Below are 23,329 nucleotides of genomic sequence, written 5' to 3'. Positions count from 1 at the left end.
TTTCCCTTCTCCACATTTACTCTACAGATCTTTCCACTTTGATGAAATTAATCATCTTCTTTTTTTTCCTGTGATTTTCTGTGAAAATTACCCCAAGTTGAAGATGAGTGCCACTATGAATTGAAAGCCCCCATTTTGGGTTTGTCTTCCTTGCCACCCAGAAGCAAATCCTTATGGTTTGCCCTTTTGAGTTCCCACTTCAGTTCCCTTTGGACACTAACCTCTTCCCCACCTCTTGAGCTCTCTTTCTTAGTTGGGACTCTGGTAGACACTCGAGGTTAGTTATCTCAATCTCCATTTTCAGCTTTGTTCTCTCTTGCCTTGCCAAACTATACAGGCAATAAAAAGGTAAAAACTTGATTTTTCAACTTCCCTTACAGCCAGAGTGGCCAAGTAATACAGATTCCCCAACTCATCTCCTATTCAAACCACTCTCGAAAGCTGCATCTTCAGCTCTTTGAGAGGCATTGCCACTTGCACATTGTGTTGGTCGGGGTCCAGTTAGGAGAAAGAAACCATAGCAGTAATTTAAATAGGAGACTTTCAATAGAAAGAATTAAATAGTAAAAGGTGATTAGCTACTAAAAGGGGCAATAGAGGTCTCTAAGGGTATAGAAATAATAAATGCCAACAGCAACTACTTCCTTTATGGCTGTGGAAGAGTGAAAAAGTAAGTAAGTAACGATTTAGAAGAGCTTCCCTTCCTCTTTCCCCCCACGGTTGCAATCCAGACTTCTTAAGAGAGGGTATAGCTACCAGAGGAACATGCAGGGGTGGAAAAACTTGCCAGAAGGTGCAAGGCTGGAGGTAGCCTGAGAGTTTCTGAGGTGAATGGCCCTGGGCCTTCCACATGCTGATTTGTGGGCTGCCATCCCAAATGAAAGCATACTGGAAATAGGAGGGAAAGTCCCCTCCTGCTGCTGTGGACTTGAAATGTCCCCTCAGAGCTCCCCATTGAAAAAAACTAACATGGAGCCAGCTAGCAAAGGAGAAATGTTTACAGGGTCTGGCTTGAGGATCTCAGAGCAAAGCAAAGAATGGTGGATTTGGGGGTTCAGAGATGATAAAGACACAAATAGCCCACTTACCCCTCTAACTCAACCTGTCAAAGATGGAGCTGATTTCCCTCTGCTTCTTCTCTTGCTGAATGGTATCACCATATCTCTAGTCATACAAACTGGTAGCCTGTAAGGCATCCTAGACATCTCCGTTTCCTCATACTCGTGTTTAATCAATCACCAGCAGACCTGGTCCACTAAGAGTGTGCAAAGCCCTGGCTGAGGCTGTTGGAGAGACTTAACAGGGGGTTTGACTCAAAAAGAATTTCCTCAAGGGCAGTTCCATAGGTCTAGGATCTTTGTCCCTGCACTGGAACTTGAGCCATCACCTGTAGTTCTCACCTTTTGCAGTTTTGAGTCTTGGAGAAAATCCCTCATGTATTTTGCTCCTTGGAACTCCTTGAAAGTGGCAGGTCAGAAGTAATTATCAGGGGTATGTGCTGTAGTTCGCCTCCCCCCGCGCCCGCTTCTGTTTTATGTAACCCACAATAAAAGTATTTGAAGGCAACTACTCAGGGATGCAGTGAACTCTATAGATGCCTGTTTGTGTCATAGTCAAAGCTTATTTAAAAACTGGTGGTTTTCACCACTGAAATATAATAGAATATTTCTTTCTAGTAATCTGTAATATGAACAGGTTTTTGTTTTGTATATTATTAAATATAGTTATCATGAAAATGTATACGGAAAAAAACCCAGTGGGCACCAAACTTTTCTGATTGCTTCTTTCACAAGGATCTTCAATATGTGTATATTAATGCATAGACTATATATAACATGCTTTTCTAGTAATAATGCATTACATGCATATATAGAAAAATACACAAAATTATAATAAGTTACATTAAAATTAATATGAATAGAGGTACTAGTGTTTTCTTCTTCCAGTCTGATGGACTGTCTTATGTGTCACTTAGGGTCTACACGTCCAGCTTTGGTGATGACTGTATTCATCTGTGTGTGGACAGGGAAAATAGGAAATTAGATGTCTGAGCATTCTCTAGGAAGCAACCTAGCTTCACAAAGGTGACTAGGGTGTCCTGCCCAGATTGTCACTCAACAAAGATATGCTTCTGTTCTTGAACTTACCTTGCCACACACCTTTCTCATGGGTTTCTACTCCTATGTAGGAGGCAGAGTGGTAGAATGGGAGGAGAGTTGAGAGGCTCTGGAGTATTGAATGTGCAGTTCTGCCATTATCTACCCATGTGACTTTGTGACTTTGTGCAAGTGACTTGACTTCTTTTAGCCTTGATTTTCTGGGATTAGGAGGGCTTCAAGCCACAAGAATCAGGATTGGGAGCCTGTAAAACACATTCTTTTTCTGATCAATGTGTAAAGTACTGTCAGAACTATTAGGAGATGTTGGTATGTGCAAGAAGGATCAAGATACTCCTGGTTAGAACTATGAGACTCACCGGAAGATAGAGCTGGAGATACCTGCAAATGGAGCTCCTGCCTAAGGCACCATATCAATGCCAGATTATCTCCACAACATTCCTGACAAAGGGTCATTCAACTTCCAGCTCTTGGGATGGAAAACTCACTTGTTTTTAAACAAATAATTCGATTAAGAAAAAGTTGAACCGAGAGTACATATTTGATACTTGAAAACCAAGAAATAATACACCTAAATATGCACCTGGCAGTCCTTTAAACATCTGAAGGTAACTGTGATGCTCCCCTTGGTCTCCTTACCTTTAAGATAAATGTGTTCATTTCTTTAAATAAGTTCTCACAAACAATGACTTCCAGACCTCTTGTTAGCCTGTTTGCTATTATCTGACCACTTTGGAATTGGTTTAAAGATTATTAGTCCCCTAAAGGTGGTTCCAGAGGAGATTTTCTGAGCAGGCACCAGCCCCTGCAGAGCACTGCCTGACTTTGGGAAGCAGCCTATTTCCACCCCCTCTTACCCATTCAGTCCAAGTAGTCTGTTTGTTTATTTATTTTATTATTATTTATTAAATTTATTTTTATTTTTTAAAATTTTATTGAATCATAATTGATTAGACATATTTTTGGGGTTCAACATTGACATATGTTGATCAAATCAATATTACTAGTACACATATTGTTATAAATTGTACTTATTCTTTGCGCCCCTTGTCCAATCTCTCCCCATCCCCCTCTCTGTCCCTCCTCCCCCCTCTAATTACCATAGATTTCTTCTCTTCCTCCAAAAGAGCGATGGTTACTCTGTTGATTTGTTGTCTAGATGATCTGTCCAATGCTGAGAAGTGTGTTCAGGTCCCCCAATATTATCGTGGAGCAGATGCTTCTTCTGTCACTCTGGAATGGGCTTTGTGGAGAGAGACATCCTCTTCTTTTCTTTGGTCTCTGCTGGTGACTCTTCTTGTGTCCATGCACTCCAGTGGCTGGTGGACCATCTGCATGGTGGTTGTGACATCTAACCACTTTCATGGCAGCAGTGGTTACTGTGGTTGATGTGGTGGGCCATCCACATGGAGGTGATGTTTTTGGCGTGCCCCTTGGTGCTGGTGGTGTGCCTGGTTGTGAGTGGGAGGTCCGGTCCCTGGCTTCATACCTCAGGTCCCCTGGTGGGCCCTGAGGTGCTGGTGGTATGCCTGGGCTGGAACTAATTTTTTGTCCTTTGCTTATTTCTAAAATCAGGGAACTTCCTGTGGGAACCAGTACTTGAGCTGTGTGGTTGAGCTAAATTGCTGCTTTGCTGCCGTTTCCTGAGGGAAGACTTTTTGTGCAGCTCAGGGTTTAATGGTTGACCTTATAGGTACTTCCAGCTCTCCAGAGGCCAGGTGCACCTGGGTTGTGTAGAAACTCTGATCTGGGCCTGAGTCTTTTCATCAAACTGCACCCCACGCAATTCTATATTCATGACTAGTCTCCTCTGAGTGGTCCTGTGCTGACTGGGGGATGGATTGGCTGTCCTTGCTGTGTCTCACTGTTCTCCTGGTGGGCCCGTCTCCCTCACTGCCTGTGTTCCAAATACTTCCCATGGGACAGGCCGTGCATCGATTCCTTGCGATGACTAATTGGCCTCTGAATGGCTCCTTTTTTTTCAGTTGTTCTGGCTCCTCATCCTGTGTGGGTCCACAGGAACTCTATTAGTGGTCTTGCTGTCTTGAGGGACACCAAGGCCCCCTTCTCCCTTGCTGCCTCCAGGCAATTCTATCCAAAGGGCACAGCTGTGGCTTCTGCTGTCTCCTGCTCCATGTGCTCAGCAGTTCCAGCCTTAAAGCGGCCATGGCCCAAAACACTCCAAGCAGTTTTTTCTTTCTCTCATTGTGGCTTCTTCTGCCTTCATGCACTCTGTAGGTCTCTCCTCCTCTTCCCCTGAGCTCTAGCGGCCCCAACTTGGCTGTTGTTGCAGTTTTATAGTTGTAAATTGCTTGATTTGTAGGAGAGAATGATGCTGGGGACTGTCTATTCCACCATCTTGACTGGAAGCTCAAGTAGTCTATTTAAAAGCAGGCAGGGCTTCAAGTCTTCTGGATGAAACTCCATTTTTCACTTGTTTCTAGATAGCTGGCTTGAAGATTGAAACCTGAGTAGTGCATGTATTTTTGAATTTTACTTCCTCTATGTCTTTCTGCCTGGCTCAGATCTTTGAAAGCTAAATTTTGTCAGCTCTCTTTGATACTAAAACACGTTCATATCCTCCAGTCTGCCCTGTTACCCTGGATTCAGACATCATCATTGCTCTTAGGACTCCTGATAACATTCTGCCCTGTCTGCCCGCATTCCAGACCTAATTTCTCCAGAATTGCCTGCCTTGAGGTCATTTCGAACCTAGTGCAGCAGTCTCTTCTTTCTCTTGATTTCTCTGACTCTCAATGTCTGCACAATTTTTTTCACATTTATAATACATAGACTCATACTGTCAGTTAACCTCATCAGCACAAGTCCCATATACACGGTTGGATTATACATGTTCTATAGGTAGAGATTAGAGTTTTTATATCTCAATATTTAACACAATGTCTAGCATAAATAATTGAGCAAATCAAATGCTTAATAATATTTAATAAGTAATTGAGCTAAAGAAATGTCAAGACATTATGTGTACTTGAAGGCACTCTGGAAAATGATTAGGCTTTTTGTATGGGTCCTTATATTTGTCCTTGAAGAATGTGTATGTTTCTTCTTCACTGACTTGGTAAGTCATGTAACATACTGGGTATCCCTTTTAGCTCTAGTTGCCAGGAAAATTATAATGAAGTTCACTCACTAGGTTGGCTTCCTGCTTCCTTTATTCTCCTCAATTCTAATTCCCCATTTTATTTCAATTGTACTAATTATATTTTATGCCTTACTCTTTACTTTTTAGTAAAATGTTTTAAATTCTTCTTGAGGAGGAAGAGTATTAAGAATGTACTTGTATAAGGCTCTATTTCAGCATTGATAAAGTATAAAGGGAACTTATCTGAAGAAGATATGAGGCTGATTATTTTTTCATGTACCTGTTGGCCATTTGTATGTCTTCCTTTGAAAAATGTCTATTCAGCTACTTTGCCCATTTTTTAAATTGGGTTATTTGGTTTTTTTATTGTACAGTTGTTTGAGTTCTTTGCATATTCTGGATATTAATCCCTTGCTGATGTATAGTTTGCAAATATTTTCTCTCATTCTGTAGGTTGTCTTTCTGCTCTGTTGATTATTTCATTTGCTGTGCAGAAACTTTTTAGTTTGATATAATCCTGTTTATTTAGTTTTTCTTTTGTTGCTTGTGCTTTTTGGGGTCTTATTCATAAAGTCTTTGCCCAGTCCTACTTCCTGGAGTGTTTCATCTATGTTTTCATTTAGTAATTTTATGGTTCCAGGTCTTACATTTAAGTCTTTAATCCATTTTGAGTTGATTTTGGTATATGGTGAGAGATACAAGTCCAGTTTCATTTTTCTGCATATGGATGTCCAATTTTCCTAGCACCATTTATTGAAGAGGCCGTCTTTAACCCAGTGTATGTCTTGATGTCTTTGTTGAAGATCAGTTGGCTGTAAGTACATGGGTTGATTCCTGGGTTTTCTATTCTGTTCGATTGATCTGAGAGACCATTTTCTTTTTTTTTTCTTTAAATGAATGAATTTTATTTCTTAGAGTAGTTTTAAGTTCACAGCAAACTTGGGTGGAAAGTACATAGAGTTCCTGTATATCCCTGTCCCCACACATGCACAATCTCTCCCACTATTGACATTCCCCACCACAGTGGTACCTTTGTTACAACTGAGGTGATACATCATAATCATCCAAAGTCCATAGTTACATTAGCATTCACTCTTGGTGTTGTACATCATAAACGTATAATGACATATAATCATCATTATAGCATATAGTTTCACTGCCCTAAAAATCTCTATGCTGTGCTTCTGAGTGACTGTTATGTCAGTACCACATTGTTTTGCTTACAATAGCTTTGTAATATAATTTGAAGTCAGGTAGTGTAATGCCTCTGGCTTTATTTCTTTTGCTCAGGATTGCTTTGTCTATTCAGGGTCTTTTGTTGTTCCGTATGAACATTAGGATTACTTTTTCCATTTCTGTAAAGAATGTCATTGGTATTTTGATAGGGATTGCATTGATTCTGTAGATTACTTTCAGTAGACTGGATGCTCAGCATCACTCGTTATCAGAGAAATGCAAATCAAAACCACACGGAGATATCATCTCTCCCCAGTTAGACCGGCCATTATTAAAAAGACCAAGAATAACAAATAATGGCAAGGATGTGGAGAAAAGGGAACTCTTCTATGCTGCTGGTGGGACTGTAAATTAGTACAGTCATTATGGAAAACAGTATGGAGTTTCCTCAAACAACTACGAATAGAACTACCATACAATCCAGCAATCCCGCTACTGGGTATATATCCAGAAGACTGGAAATCATCATGTCGAAGGGATACGTGCACTCTCATGTTCATTGCAGCTCTATTTACAATAGCCAAAATATAGAACCAACCTAAAGTGTCTATCGACAGATGACTGGATAAGGAAAATGTGATAGATATACACAATGGAATACTACTCAGCCATAAAAAGAATGAAATTCTGCCATTTGCAGCAACATGGATGAGTCTGAAGAAAATTATGCTTAGCGAAATAAGCCAAAGAAACAGAAATACCACATGTTCTCCCTCATAACTGGCTGCTAGGACGGGAGGGAGGTGGGGAGGGAAGGAGGGAAGAAGGAAGGAATGGAGGAAAGAAGAAAAGAAAAGACCACAACAATATGTTGAACTTTCAGGAGAGAACAAACCTAAGGATACTGGAGGTGGGGGGAGGGAGGGAGGGGTTTTGGGAAGTGATAGTTCAGGTAAAGGGTGTAAAGAAATACCATGATTTGTAAGAATGAAGATGCCAATAATAAATAATAAAAATTTTTAAAATTATAAATAATTTATGCATTGAATGAATGAAAAGTATATGGTATCTTTTCCTATTCTCTGTTCTGGGCTAACATCCTTTGTTAGTTCAATGTTGACATAAAAGTTGAGAGAGTTGGAGGGACAAGCTGTTTAATGCACAGATAATGCTGCCTCCTTACACATTTCAGGATATATCAGTAAATTAAAAATGGAAGGAAAGGAATAATTTTTAGAAGAGACATGATAAAAACAATAGCTTAATCTATTCCTGCAACTGAACATTCCTTTGTATAATTTGTTTAACTGCCGTGGGATATGTATGCAGTTGTTTCTTTGTTGGTTGAAAATAAACTTAGTAGGAAAAATTTAGTTAACATTAGTTCTATGAAACTCCAGATTTTAAGTGTCTCAGAAAAAAAAAAATACCAGTTTTAAAAATCGTAAATACCTTCGAGAAGTAAACAAAGCTTTATCCATTTTTGTGGCAGAGTTCTAAGATGGCCCCTGATTCCTGACCTCTGCTGTACATACTTGTATGACCCCGCCCCTCAAGTGTGGGTGAGACCTGGAAGATGATAGGATGTCACTTCCATGATTAGGTTAAATTATATAAGACTCTGCCATAGCAGACTGGAGAGTGTCCTCTGGTTCTGAAGAACTAAGCTGTGTGTCATGAGGGCCATTGGCTAGGACTTGAGGATGTCTGCTAGGAGCTGAGAGTGTCACTTAGCTGACAGCTGGCAGAAGAAACTGGGGCTTCAGTCCTACAACCATAAGGAACTGAGTTCTACCAAGATCTTGAATGAACTTGGAATAGGACCCTGCAGATGAGATCACAGCCCTAGCTGACACCATGATGTAGCCCTGTGAGACCCTGAGTAGAGAACACAGTTAACCCATTTCTGGATCTTGACCAGTGGAAACTGTAGGGTAACAAAATTGTTTTCAGCCACCAAGTTTGTGATAATTTGTTATGCAGCAACCAAAAACTAATACAGTTTTTAATTTATATGTACTTTGGTTTTCCACCTTGTATAAAGTTGCACAGGGTGAATTATCAGTGATAGCTTAACGTAAGTGGAAGGAATTATCTACCTGACTCTGATGCTATCATGAGTGAAGCATTTGCTATAAAATTCTGATTTCTTGATTATCAAAATTTACCCCTTGGAGCAAAGAAACACATGCTATCCATTTAGGGTGGAACTTTTTCAGAAAATAGACAACACAGTTGCCCGTGATTTTAAATGCAGCATGGAAGTAGAACATTGCCTTAAAGAGAGAGAGAGAGAGAAAGAGAGAGAGAGAGAGAGAGAGGAGAGAGAGAGGGGCAGAGTAAACCTAGATGCCTATCCATTGAAGAAATATTAACCATTTTTTGCAAAACAAATTGGTTGTAGTGCTTTTTTTTTTTTTGAAAAGCAATGTAATCTAAGGTGAACTGAAAAATTGGAACTTCAGATAGAAAAGAGGCTAAAAGATTCATATGTTTCAAATAATTTTACTAAATTACTAAGAACAGAGCCATCTGGGCAGAGTACCTGATGATATGTGAAAGAAAGACAAGTAATTTCCGTGGAGTATACCTGTATGAAATATCCACCAAAGTAGACAAAATATGAGTTTGAGGAATAGTGAGAAATACTGAACCTGAATCAATGTTTAACAAGTCTAAGGGACATGGAGTAACTATACAGTAGTTAGGAGTTCTGTGCATTGTTTGTGAAGTTATTCAAACTGTTTTTGAGTCTTATTTCCATATGACCATAATGTTGTGATGGGGGAAATGGCAGGTTTCATATAATCAGTGCTAGAAATTAGAAAGTATGCCTCATCCAAATTTCATAGGAATTTATTTTTTGCTACTTACTACAGTGCTTTCATTTTACATGGTTGTCTAATTGATTCAACAAATAGCTGTATACAGGAGACACAAATGAATGAGATTCAGTAACTGACCTTAAAGACCTTACTGCCTTGTAGGAGCACTTACAGCCTGGAATTAATCTAAATATATCAGTTACATTTACCTTGCCTCTTCAAAGATATGGCTTGTGGCTCAAGAGAAGAATGATGCCATATTATACTTTGATACCTCCCTGCTGTGTTGGATAGCAGTAATAACCCACATAAAAATCATCAGGATTTTAACAAAATGGTACAATATTACTACCAACTCTTGAGTTAACACTATCATAAATCACTGCAGTGTATAATTCCAGAAAAAGAGATCACAAACTTAAGAGAATTAAAAAAGAATAAAAATAAATATTAAGTTTTAGTCTCAACTGGCATACAGATAATTCTGAGTGCCTGGCACTGTGTGATCCAAATAGTTGGTGTTCTGCAAACACTTGATATTTGATTGATTGATGCAGAAAAGCAGTTAATTGGTTGGAACATCAGGGTCTTTAGACCATACCAGTTTGTACATCAGTTTGTGTGTGCATCGCACAGGAATGCCATTTTTTTGTGAGGGGCATGGAGAATAATGTTAGACACCAGGATGGTGGGTGATAAAGGGGAAATGTGTGAATGAGGGTTACGACAGTAGTGGAGTCTGGGTCTGGTCTGAGAACAAGAATAATCTTTTTCCCAGATCTGAAAAGACAATTATTTGGTGGTTGGAAGTCACTCAAGAGATAATATGCAGGTAAGAAATAGTAACTTTAGGATTCCACTAGCCTTACTAAGTAAGACAAATGTCCACCTCTGGAGAGAAGTTTTAGGCAGAAAGATGAAATGGTGCATCAGATTGAAGTATATCAATTGCTGAGGAAACTAGGAGGTCTCAAGTTAGTTTTCACGTACTTTTAAGTCTAGTAGAGGAAGAAAGACAGTATTAAAAACTATAGGCCAAGATGATTGTCAAAAGAAGTATACAAGGTACTGTAGACCATCGAGGACCAAATGTGAGGGAAATAATATTGAGTAAATGTCTACTGTGTGCCCAAATTATGCTAGCTAATTTTCCTAAATGTACAGGAGAAAGATGACACATCTGGTTGGAGGATTAGAAAAGGCTTTACCAGTAATATCTTCGGAATAGGTGGTCAGAGAACCAAATTCAGAGTCAGATGATCTGGGTTCTAATCTTACCATTTAATCATTGTGCAATTCTTTGAGCAAATTACTTACATAGTTCAAACTTGTGGTTTCTGGTATGTAAACTAAAGATGGCAGTAGTTGGATAATATTAAATAGTGATGGTGAGCACTAAACGAGATGAGCTTAAAAATGACTTAAAGTTGTAAAACTTTGTAAGTTTTCATTTATAAAAAAAATATTTTATATAGTTAGTGCTTAATAATTTTTAGGTGTTCAGAACAAAAAGGAAATTTGAAATCAACCCTGTTCTAACTACTGCCAAGTGATAATAATGTAAGATATTTCCTTCTAACAGTAAGAGATTAATTTCATATTGTTTTATTCTTGGAAAATGAAGTCTAGTTATCAGAATAACTGAATCCATTTTATAGTGGGGTATTTTCTTGAGTGACTTCATTGAAATACAATTTCTAAAAAGCCAATTGGTGTTTAGCTGATATTTATACTGATGAATATGTCAAATCCAACTTGATTTAGTATAAATATTAAAAAGATTTTGGATCTTCATCAGAGCTAGCAGGGAATCCTTATGAATTAGGCATTGTTGGAATTGTGGAAAACCAGCTTGATCAATGAGTTGCTTTAATGAGAGATTATTTACTGCTCAAATGTACAGATTGAGATTTCTCTTATAGGTTTAATTTTGGTGACATTGTCGATGGTTTTAGGAAGGAGCATTTTTACAGTAAGAGTAAAGATAATATAGTCTCTGTCTCTTTTGCTTACAGAATTAAGTCTTCTGTATAAACTGAGGTGCCAGCTCTTTCTGTGGACTTCACTCAAAACTGGCAGTCTTCTAGGTCATCTGATAAATGGGTTAGAATAATATCCCCATATAAATGTGTGGATAGTTCTTTCCATTTCTGAGAAAAATGTCTTTGGAATTTTGATGGGGATTGCATTGAATTTGTATATCACTTTGGGTAGTATGGACATTTTCACTATGTTGATTCTTCCAATCCAAGAGCATGGGATATCTTACGATAAATGCTGGCGAGGTTGTGGAGAAAAAGGAACTCTCATACATTGTTGGTGGGACTGCAGAATGGTGCAGCCTCTATGGAAAGTGGTATGGAGGTTCCTCAAACAATTGCAGATAGATCTACCATACGACCCAGCTATCCCACTGCTGGGAATATACCCAGAGGAGTGGAAATCATCAAGTCAAAGGTATACCTGTTCCCCAATGTTCATCGCAGCACTCTTTACAATAGCCAAGAGTTGGAACCAGCCCAAATGTCCATCATCAGATGAGTGGATACGGAAAATGTGGTACATCTACACAATGGAATACTACTCAGCTATAAAAACAAATGAAATACTGCCATTTGCAACAACATGGATGGACTTGAGAGAATTATATTAAGTGAAACAAGTCAGGCGCAGAAAGAGAAATACCACATGTTCTCACTTATTGGTGGGAGCTAAAAATTAATATATAAATTCATACACACACACACACACACAAAAAAAAAAAAAAACGGGGGGGGGGAAGAAGATATAACAACCACAATTACTTGAAGCTGATACGACAAGCAAACAGAGGGGACGGGGGGGGGAGGGAGGAGGGAGGGAGGTTTTGGTGATGGGCAACAATAATCAGCCACAATGTATATCGACAAAATAAAATTAAATAAATAAATAAATAAATAAATAAATAAAATGGCTTAAAATACTATATATAAAAAAAGAATAATATCCCCAAGTGTAGAATATACTTTACCCAAAAATCTGAAAGTGCTGACCAAATGCCATGGCTCTTTTTCATCTTTTCTCTTAAAGAGGTTATGATGGCATGCCCCAAACTGGTGTATTCCTAGAAATTTCACAGGAGTGGCAGGCCTCTGAACATTGTGGGGTTTTATTCTAATCCTTCTGCATGTGTGTGTCTTACGAGGTGCATATTAGGTCCCTGTCCACTACTGGATTTGGCACTGGATCTAAGTTAGGATGTTGCTATTGGTATAGTGAACCAGCATGGTTTCAAGACAGATAAGGTTCTCTGTGGACTACATTACAACATACAGCATGAGAGTTGACTCACCCCTCAGTTGACAGTGAAGGTGTACTGCTGACCTGGCCTGTGGAAGTGAGTTACTCTTGCTCCTCCCTGTGGTGGGTTTCATACACAAAGCATTTGTCAACATAATCAACATATACCAATTTCCAGAGTCTGTATTGATTTATTCTAGTAAAGATACAGCAGATTCAATTATGGGTATCCACTGCTTAAGTGTCTGCTAATCTACTGTCATCCTACATAATCCATCTGGGTTTTGCCAAAGCTGGGCTGGTAAATTCAATGGGGGATATAGCAGAGATTACAGACATTACATTTTTCAAGTCTGTCGTGGTGGTTCTAATTTTCCTAATTTTTCTAGGTGCATTGCTGCTCGGTGTGGGGGGTATGGCAGTTCAGGGGTTTCTATTGTCACTCCTTCCTGCCATTATTTCACTGATTAGGGAATCAATTGAGGTTTCCATCAGGTGCTAAGTGTATCTATCTCAAAAGAGAAACTGGGGAAATAACCACATTGGGGATGGTTTGTGAACCTTCAGATGACATGCAGCAGATTTGGACCAATTTATCACTTGGCCTCCACAAGCTCTCATCCAGGCAAGGAAAACCCTACATTGGTAATCCCCTGATATAAGTGTTATTTTACAGAAAGTATACACACTGTGTATCCTTGTGGAGATATTTCAAGGTTCTTTCCCAAAGAATCTAGCTTCCACTTCAATGAATGGACTCTATTCCTAGGAATTACAGGGATCTGGAAACTGTGTATAGGTCACACTTTTCTATTGTAGTGGCTGATTCCAGTCATGTTTTTGCCAGCTCTTGATATTGTTGATTATATAATTCAAGCAAAAACTCACTTTGCTTTTCTATGAGGGTGCCAAGACAGTAAATGAGAGAAAATGTATTTTCAAAGAAATGCTGGGAAAACTCTATATCCATATTTAAAAGAATAAAGCTGAACTCCTAAATCACACTATATACAAAAATTAATTCAAAATGTGTCATAGACCTAAATGTAAGGGCTAAAACTATAAAACTGTTAGACAAAAATGTAGGAGTAAATCTTCATTTATCTTGAATTAGGCAATGGTTTCTTAGACATGACAGCAAAGTCATAGGCAACAAAAGAAAAAAATAGGTAAGTTGGACTTCATCAAAGCAAAAAGAATTATTCTACAATGACACAATCAAGTGAAAAGATAATTTTTATATAATGTGAGAAAATATTTACAAATCATATATCTGATAAGCGACTTGTATTTAGAACATATAAGAACTCTTAGAATCCAACAATGAAAAGACAAATAACACAATTTTAAAAAAGAGCAAAGAATTTGAATTGACATTTCTCTAAAGAAAATATATGAATGGCTTATAAGCATATGGAAAGATATCAACATCATTAATCACTGAGAAATGCAAATCAGAAATGCAAAATGAGATATCACTTCGCACTTACTAGGAGCACTAAAATAAAAAAGATAGAAAATAACAAATGTTGGTGAGGTTGTGGAGAAACTGGAACCCTTGCACATTGCTGTGGAGACTGTGAAATGGTTCAGCCACTTTGGAAAACACTTTGGCACTTCCTCAATATGTTAAACATAGACCTAGCAATTCTACTCTTAGGTTTATTCTCAAAAGAAATGAAAGCGTGTGCCACTCAAAAACTTATACGTAAAGGTTCATTGCAGCATAAAAGTGGAAACTACTGATAAACAGATAAACAAAATGCTAAAAGTGGAAACTATTGATAAAAGGATAAACTAACCATTGAAATGGATAAACAAAATATTCATAAAAAAGGACATTATTTAGCAACAAAAAGGAGTGAAATACTGACACATGCTATAACATAGATGAGACTTGCAAGTATTATGCTAAGTGAAAGAAGCTGGTGACAAAAGGATATCATATTGTATGATTCCATTTATATGAAGTGTCCAGGATATCCATAGAGATAAAAGGGATTAACTGTTGCCAAAGGGTGGGGAAAGGGGGACTGAGGAATGACTGTTAATGGGTATGGGACTTCTTTTCTAATTGATGAAATGTTCTAAAACCACATAGTGGTGATGTTTGCACACCTTGGTGGATATATTAAAAAACATTGAATTGTACACTATAGAGAATGCATTCATGGTATGTGAATTTTATATTAACAGAGCAGTTATTTAAAAAACTTAGTTTGCTCTCCATCTAAGATATCGTGATCTCTTAGCCATCATCATAGATCCTAGTAAGTCAAAACACTCTGACTGGTATTTGGTCTTGCTGCTCATTGCAGTGACTATGTCCATCTTGCCTCTAACATTTAAGTGCTGTCATTCTGTATCCCTGGATCCCACCATCCCCATTGATATTAGGAAGTCCGAATCCAGGGAGTAACCCCCACCGTCACCCCTGAGTTACAGTAGACAGAACTGAATTTCTCAAAGATGCTGCTGCCCTTTTCAAAGGATTACAGTAACTGTTTTCGTGAAGGGAGTGTTGGGCCCCCTCATGCGAAAGAAGTGGTGATTCTTGAACCATACACAATAAATCTATTTTAACATTTCTACTTCCCTGAGCATTTTAATCTCTTTTTCAATCTTATGCCAAAGACGTATGACCAGCCCCATTTCATTTACCATAGGCCATAATCTAGTCTGTGCTTCAAAGAGCTGCTCCACTGAGCCATTAGTAACCCTTTCATGTGTTTTTGCAAAAATATTGAACCCTGAATCAAGGGTTAGTGCCCCCTTGTTAGTAAATTCTCCCTTATTCAGCCATATTTTCTGTACCTCCCAGTCCTACTTCATGCCATCAAAATCCACTCCCACAGATGTTGCCCCGATTTTTGCTGGCACATATTCGCCAGGCTGTGCAGATCCTTCAGGGTGCAGGCTGCTTCCCTCAAGCTTGTACGTCTCCAGGTGTGCTGAGACCGACTCAGCTTTTAGCCAGAAGGCGACGAGGAAGCGGAAAGTTTGTGAAGAACAAGACAAACTACTGCTGAACAAGAAAGATTTTGCTTATTTCATGCTGTTTTACCTTTTATCTACTTACTATACACTCACAGCATGCTTATATTTTGTGTCACATTATAAAAATGTCAATTTGGTAATATTTCAGATATATTCCTTTGGTGGGAAGGAAATTTTTTGCAATGGTAATTGTGGAAAGATAATCACAAAACCAAAAAATAATTTTAAAATAGTAATCTCTCCCTGAAAGTTCAACAGGTAATGCTTGTTCAGTACAAGAATACACTTTCAAAACAAATTGATATAATCATTTTGCTTGATCTTTTCAGTGGAACCTTATTCAGAGATTATGTTCTTATTAATCAAGCAAAGGATAAATGAAAAGAAATTCATCTGGAAATTTATTCCTGGGAAGAGATCTTAACATGTGGGATTATTTGGGGCCTGTGTCCTTAGGAAGCACTGATGGGGAAAATGGAGAAGTGAGACAGAAGAGGAGAAGACAGTGACTCAGAAATCTTTAATGAACAGTTACCACTGTGGCCAAATGGCATCGAATCCCTTTGCGAATCCCTGAGAGATGATGTGCATATGGAACCCTCCAGAATTATCTTAGCCAAGGAGCAAAGAGGCTGAGGTACTATCCTCCAACTCCTGACTGTCATTGGTTGAAGTCTGCCTCTAAGAGTGATGACTCTGGCACTTCCGGCCAACCCAGCTCACCCTAAAAATGTCCCCAGGCGGAGAGTCACAGGTGCCTGCAGTTGGGCACCATTTTCTATATGAAAACAGTGAGTACAGGAAGATCGGGCAGGATCTCAATAAGTTTCAGTTGACCAGATAAATGAATCCCATATCCTTCAGCATTTGGCTCTCAAGAGCACAAGTTTATTGATATTTGTTATTCTCTTATCAGTGGAGAATTAAGGAGTGAACAGGAGACTTATTTAATGTGGATATACAAACCCTTCCCCCCTGGACTATAAGTACAAGAGTAAGAAATTTGTGTCTTTTGATCTCTGTGATATCCTCAGTATTTAGTAGAATACCCAATTAATATTTGTATGATTACATTGTAACATTTTTGAAATGGAAGGTTTCTCTCTTTTTTGATTTTTAAACTAATAGTTCAAAGTTATCCTGAAAGTATTGATCAGGTAATCAGAACCCTGGTGAAAAGTAAGCACTTAGTAAATATTAGTAGTAGGAATAAACGACCCAGACAAAGCCATTATTAGGCAGTGTTGCATTCTTAGTCATGCTGTAGTCATTTCAATCAATCCTAACATTTAGCTATTTCAATTATTTCAATTAGCTATTTCCTACATATCCACTTTTTGTTTGTTTTTGTTTGTTTTTGTTTGACAGCTGGTATGTACAGAGATCGAACCCTGGACCTTGTTGTTATCGGTACTGTGCTCTAACCAACTCAGCTAACCGGCTAGCAGATATGTTATATTTTAACGGGAGCTGGAGTGCTTGTTCTCCTGATCAATACTAGAAGATATCATTGTTTTATAAATGACACATGAGTCTATTTAATCCTCATACACCTTCTATTAGTACTACTGTGTGTGGAGTCTCAAGTTATCCAGTTTGTGTCTCCATTAAGGGATAGAGTTTGGCTTTTGAAATACACACATGCGAGCCATTCTCCATTGTTCTCTCCAAGGAGACACGGGAGATTCTACTCAGTTCAGAATACTTTATATTGGGCACTAGATTAAATAATTCATTTTGCAGATTTTTTTAAAATATTTTTTTCCTGAGGTTCTTGAAATTGGTTTATATGCCCTGAACATATATCAATTAAATGTGGAGGGGAGTCTGACCCGAAATATTTGGGGGTAGAGGAGAGAAACCAACTTGAAATTAAACATGAACTTCAGATGACCCACAAAATACAGATTCAGCTCAATATTTTCTCTATTGTGTACCTGGCATTAGAGCATTCGGTGTCTTCTTCACTTTAATTCTTTTTTGCCTCCACTTTGGCCAAGACTTTATCTGTCTACATATGGTTTTTGGCCCATGACCTGACTAATTCTCCTGGTTTCTTAAAAGTAGAAAAAGATGGAGTTTATTTGATGTCTGTTGTTCTATTCGGGGTGTCGAGGGGGGTGTCTCTGCAGGAGAAGAATACATAGAATTTTTCTGTTCTGTATTTCCCCTCAAGCATTTAAAAAAAAACAGCAGACTTAACACTTGCAAGGTGATCTTAAAATTAGTTCCAATTAAACATTAGCTACTTAAAATTATCTATAAGTAACACTTCCAGTGGCACATTCATTGCAAATGTCTGTGGCTATATTATCCGAAATATTTAGCTTTACAATAAATTTTTTTTGCATGTGTGAAAAATGACTGTAAGTTGGAGACAGGGCCAATCTAGGTTTTGTGGAGCCCAAAGATTATAATTTTGAGAGCCCTTTTAAAAAAATAAAATATTATGAATACAAAATTAGGTGCAAAAGTGAATATTTATTTAGAATGAGAAATTACAACATAAACGTTACAAATTAATCAAAGCTGAACAATCCTACATAGTCACAAAATCTGGAAAAATAACATTGCTTCTTATTCATTACCTGGCATATATGTATAGTAATTTTTTCCTACATTTTTGAGTGCATATTTTTGAAAGTCCCTTTTCATAACAGTTATGTAATTTAATTTTTATAGAGATAATAGAAAGATAATTGTTTTTCCTTTAAAAATGATCAAAATTTGTTTTTATTACTGATAATTTAGAAGATTTGCTTTCAGTTTCCTAACTTGTTATAAGCAATGTCCTGTAATTACGATCGCTGTCATAGGTAGGACAACCTGTCTGCATCTGGGCTGTGGGACTGCTGGGTGTCTCAGGCTGTCCCCATGTATTCCCTGTCCCCAGTTCTTACTCATCTCTCTTAGAGGTAGGTTGGACTTTTCCATTACGTCCTCCGTGTCTTTTAACTTTTGCTTCATCTTAAATCTTACTGCCTTTCAGCTCTATTGTTAAATATGTCTTTTGAATTTTAATTCCAATTATTACAGTTTTTATGTCTAGAAGTTCTATTTGGCTCTTTTTCAGATTTACTTGGTTATTTTTAAATCCCTTATTCCCTACTCATATTATCAGCCTCCTTTTTATTCCTTTAAACCATCTTATTGATAGTTATTTGATATTCCGTTTTTATCATTCCAATATCTGAATATTTTACAGTCTGATTCTGCTCACTGCTGATGAGCAGAACGTCATTGCCTCCTGTATGGGGCCACGTTACCTCGTGCATTTCGGTTTTGACTGTGAGCTCACATTTCCTAGAACTTTATGGGAATAGTTTAAGATGTTGAAGATGTATAAATACAGAGAAAAGTTTTGTTTGCTTCTGCTTAGTCATCAAAGATACTACCAACTAAGGACTATTTTAAAATGAATTGTTAGCCTGAGTTTTTATTTTTAAAAGTTAATTAATTAATATCTCACAGGTTTTGAGAACACAGCTTGTATGAATTTGAATACAGCTTGTATTTCTGAATTCTCTGGGGAGAATCACCTCCTTGCCTTGGCACCAAAGGTAAGTTATTTGCAGTTTTCTCTCACACTGGGGGTGAATCTCATGGGTGCCCTGTTTATGCAGAGGCCCTTATTTGACTCCATCTTTGTCCCTGGGCTTTGTCTCCCTTGCCTCCCACCCAGGGCCATTAAAACTCAAGCTCAAGTTCACCAGGGTTCAGCTAATGCCCCAATGGTGAAGCCAGAGTCAGTGCTGTGCTAGTCTTTCTCAACTCCCCCTTTTCACTTTGTTTTTTGCCTCTGAGCATTCCCTACTTCCTTTCCAGAACAGCAAGATTTCAAGAAAGTTATTTTTAAAAATGTGCAATGACTTTGTTGCTTTCAGCAAGAGTTTTTTAGGTTATCTACTTTTAGTACTGTGGAAACAGCCATCCCTCTCTCTTTGTGTTTAAAATAGGGAACCTATGGAAATAGGGTTTTGGATTCCACAGCCCTGGGTTTGGATCCTAGTTCCAACAGTGACTTAGATGCATAAACTTGCATTAGTCACAGCCCCTCTAAACCTGTTTCCTCAACTTTAAACTAGAGAGAATAAGTTTTACCTACTCTGCATGACTGTTGTAATTATTATTGATAATGTAAAATACCTAATTCAAGGCCTAGCCCAATGAAGACATTCAATAAATGTAAAAATCATCATCATCATCCTAATTTTATTGTCTGCACAATTCCTCACATTTTAAACATTTTTTTAACGTCTTGTTCTGTGTGTGTGTATACACACATGCACACCTACACACCTATACATGTACCATACAAACTTATGCAAAGTTGTATGTTCTTTATCTTAATTTTTGGGGGTTATGACATACAACTAGAGACAAACTGATGAATTCTATAAACCAGCACTTCCCAAAATGCATCCCACTTCTGTCACCCAAGTCCAGGCCACCGTCACCTCCCATGTATATTAACTGTCATAGCCTCTTAGCCAGTTTTTCTTTTTCCAGTCTTGCTTCTTCCAATCCCTTCTCTACACCCTAGTGAGAATTGCCCTTCTGAAACGTAAGACCCCACTGCCATATAGCTTCCGTTGTCCTTGGGAGGACACCGGACACTTTGGGTGGCTGTTGAGACCCACTGAGTGCTGTCCCTGTGCCTCCTCTGCAGTCCCACCGGGCGCCTCCCCTCACGATCGTTGCACTGGTGACAGTTTCTAGGCTTCCTCTTGCTTCCAGGCCTTAGCACAAAGTCTGTACCTCTCGTCTGGAATATTCTTCTTCCCCATTTGCCTTCCCATGCATATTCCTATTCATTTCATGCTCATTCTCTTGAAGGTTCCATCCTCCAGGAAGCCTTCCCTGAATCCTCTCCCCCTAAATTAAAATGAGGTGCTCCAGCCGCTGCCAGGCACTGTGGCACTGGGGGAAATATGGCTTCCCTGATCTTTGCATCTCCAGGGACTGTCACTGTGCCTCTCACACAGTCTGGGTGCCTTCCATTTTTAAAATTATTTTTTAATAGTTTTGCAATAATATACACATAATAATTGTACATATTCACGGGGTACAAAGTGACATTTCCATACATGTATACAATGCAATGATCAAATTAGGGTAATTAGCATCTTCATCACATCAGACATTTATTAGTTCTTTGTGTTGAGAACATTCAAAACCCTCTCTTGTAGCTATTTGAAGATATACAGTAAATTGTTAGCTAAAGTGACCTAACAGTACTATGGAAGCTAGAACCTATTCCTCCTGTCTAGCTGTAAGTTTGTATCCATTACCCCACCTGTCTCTTCCTGCCCTCCCCCCAAACTCCCCTCTTTTCGCAGACTCTGGTAACCATTATGTTCCTCCTTCTGTGAGAGCAACTTTTTTTTTTTAGCTCCCACGTGTAAACGAAACATGCGGTATTTATCTTTCTGTGCCTGACTGTTTCCTTTAACATAACGCCTTCCAGGCTCATCCGTGTTGCTACAAATGACAGGATTTCATTCTTTTCTATGGCTGAGTACTGTTCCATTGTACACTTACCTCATTTTCTTTACTCATCCATCTGTTGATAGACACAGATTGATTCTGTACCTTGGCTATTGTGAACAGTTGGCACCTTCAATTCTTGTGGGATGGATAAATAAGTGACGTAGAGTTCTGTTGAACATGCCTTGTGGAAAACACTTAAGAAATGGTGGCCTAGGGTATTTTTTGCCTTCTGGCTTCTTGGATAAACAAAACTGACAATGAATTGAAATTAAATTTGTAAATAGACATGCTTTTGCACTCGGTGTAAGGTATCAAGTTATAAAAAAGAGATCCGTAAACTTTTTTGAGTATGTATCTCATTTGTAAAAAAATTTTGAACTTGTATCATATTTGTCTATGTATGTCCGTATGCAAACATAGACATTTTAATACAAATATGCATGCAACGTAAAACACAAAAAACAAAACAAGTTGAATTATCAAAATAAATGTGAATAGACGTTATCATCTTTTCCCTCGTATTCCATCTTCAACACATGCCTTAGAAATCATTTATAAAGATTTAATAGCACCAATGAGACCTGGGCTCTAACATAATTCAGAAGCAGTATAACTTTCCTCATAAAGTCCAGGTTTCAATTTTGGTACGCGTAAAATGGAAATAATTGCTACCTTGTCTGGTTGGGAACAAATAAAGAAGATATTGTATTAAAAAAAGTCTAGTAGCACTGTAGGCACATAGCAGGTGTTAGATATTATCTGACTTAAAATATTTCTTCTCTTGAGTTATTGTTACATGTTTTAAGATATTCTTAGCTTATTTCATATATAATATGTATACATGTATGTTGCTGCTCTCATCTTCAATTATTGAAATATTGAATTGTGTAATGGAAGTATATAAATTTTTATTAACCAAGTTTATTCTGCTATAAAGAAGGTAACCAGAATAATGAGTTAATTCGACATAAATTTTTCTTTTGATGTAAACTGCAAAAATATAGCACAATGTATACATTTCATAAGCACGTATATGTAAAAATAATTACAGAAATGCATTTTATTAGTGTATGTATGCAAATATCTGCCATTTTAAAACAACATGACAATGGAAAAATCACTGGTAAAATCATAATAATATTTTACTTTTTGGTCAATAGTTAATCTACAAAACTCCTTTAGTGCTAATGGAAGATTAAACTACATTGACGGGATTTATCTACAAATTTCAGTATTCCATGGAGAGCTTTATAGAAATAAAATGGAATTTTTAAAGTCATATATTTGGTTCATATGTAACATGCTCATGTGGAGTTTTTTGTTTTCTTTAAGCATTTTTATTGAAGTAACACTTGCAAATATATATCAAAGTGAATAAATTTTATATGTACAGTTTAAAGAGCTAACTTATGGATGACTAAGTGTTTAAATGTTAATAGTCCATTAACATTAATATCATAACTCTAAAACTATCTTCTCTTTGTTTACAAAACAAAAATAATTTTATTTAAAAAAATTTTGACATATTAACACAATGTTTTTATTTTTATTTATTTATTTTTAATGTTGAGGAAATTTTATTTATTTATTTTTTTATTTATCATTATACAATGTGGTTGATTTTCATGGCCCTTTGCCAGTTCCTCCCTTTCCCCCTCCCTCTTCCCTTTCTCACCTCCATCAACATCATAGCTGTTTTCTTCTCTTAACAAGTTCAAGGAATTGTTGTGACTGTTGTGTCTTTTTTTCCTATTTATTCGTTTATTTTTATTAGTTTCCACATATAAGTGAAAACATGCAGTATTTCTTTTTCTATGCCGGGCTTATTTCACTTAACATAATTTTCTCTAAGTTCATCCATGTTACTGCAAATGGTAGTATTTCACTATTTTTTCTAGCAGAGTTGTATTCCATTGTGTAGATGTACCACATTTTCCTTATCCACTTGCCCAGTAATGGACATTTAGCCTGGTTCCAACTCTTGGCTATTGTAAATAGAACTGCAATAAACATGGGGGTACAGGTATCCCTTCAACATGATGATTTCCATTCCTTTGTGTATATATACCCAGCAGTGGGATAGCTGGGTCATATGGAAGCTCTATTTGTACTTGTTTGAGGAACCTCCATACCTTTTTCCATAATGGCTGCACCATTTTACAGTTCCACCAACAGTGTAGGAGGATTCCCCTTTTTCCACATCCTTCCCAGCATTTGTTAGTCTTTTTGATATTGGCCAGCCTAACTGGAGTGAGATGATATCTCAATGTGGTTTTGATTTGCATTTCCCAAATGCTGAGCGATGTTGAGCATTTTTTCATGTGTCTGTTGGCCATTCATAT

Source organism: Cynocephalus volans, chromosome 11, assembly GCF_027409185.1.
Source record: "Cynocephalus volans isolate mCynVol1 chromosome 11, mCynVol1.pri, whole genome shotgun sequence".
In the NCBI taxonomy this organism is placed as follows: domain Eukaryota; kingdom Metazoa; phylum Chordata; class Mammalia; order Dermoptera; family Cynocephalidae; genus Cynocephalus; species Cynocephalus volans.
This window is presented reverse-complemented; position numbering follows the sequence as displayed.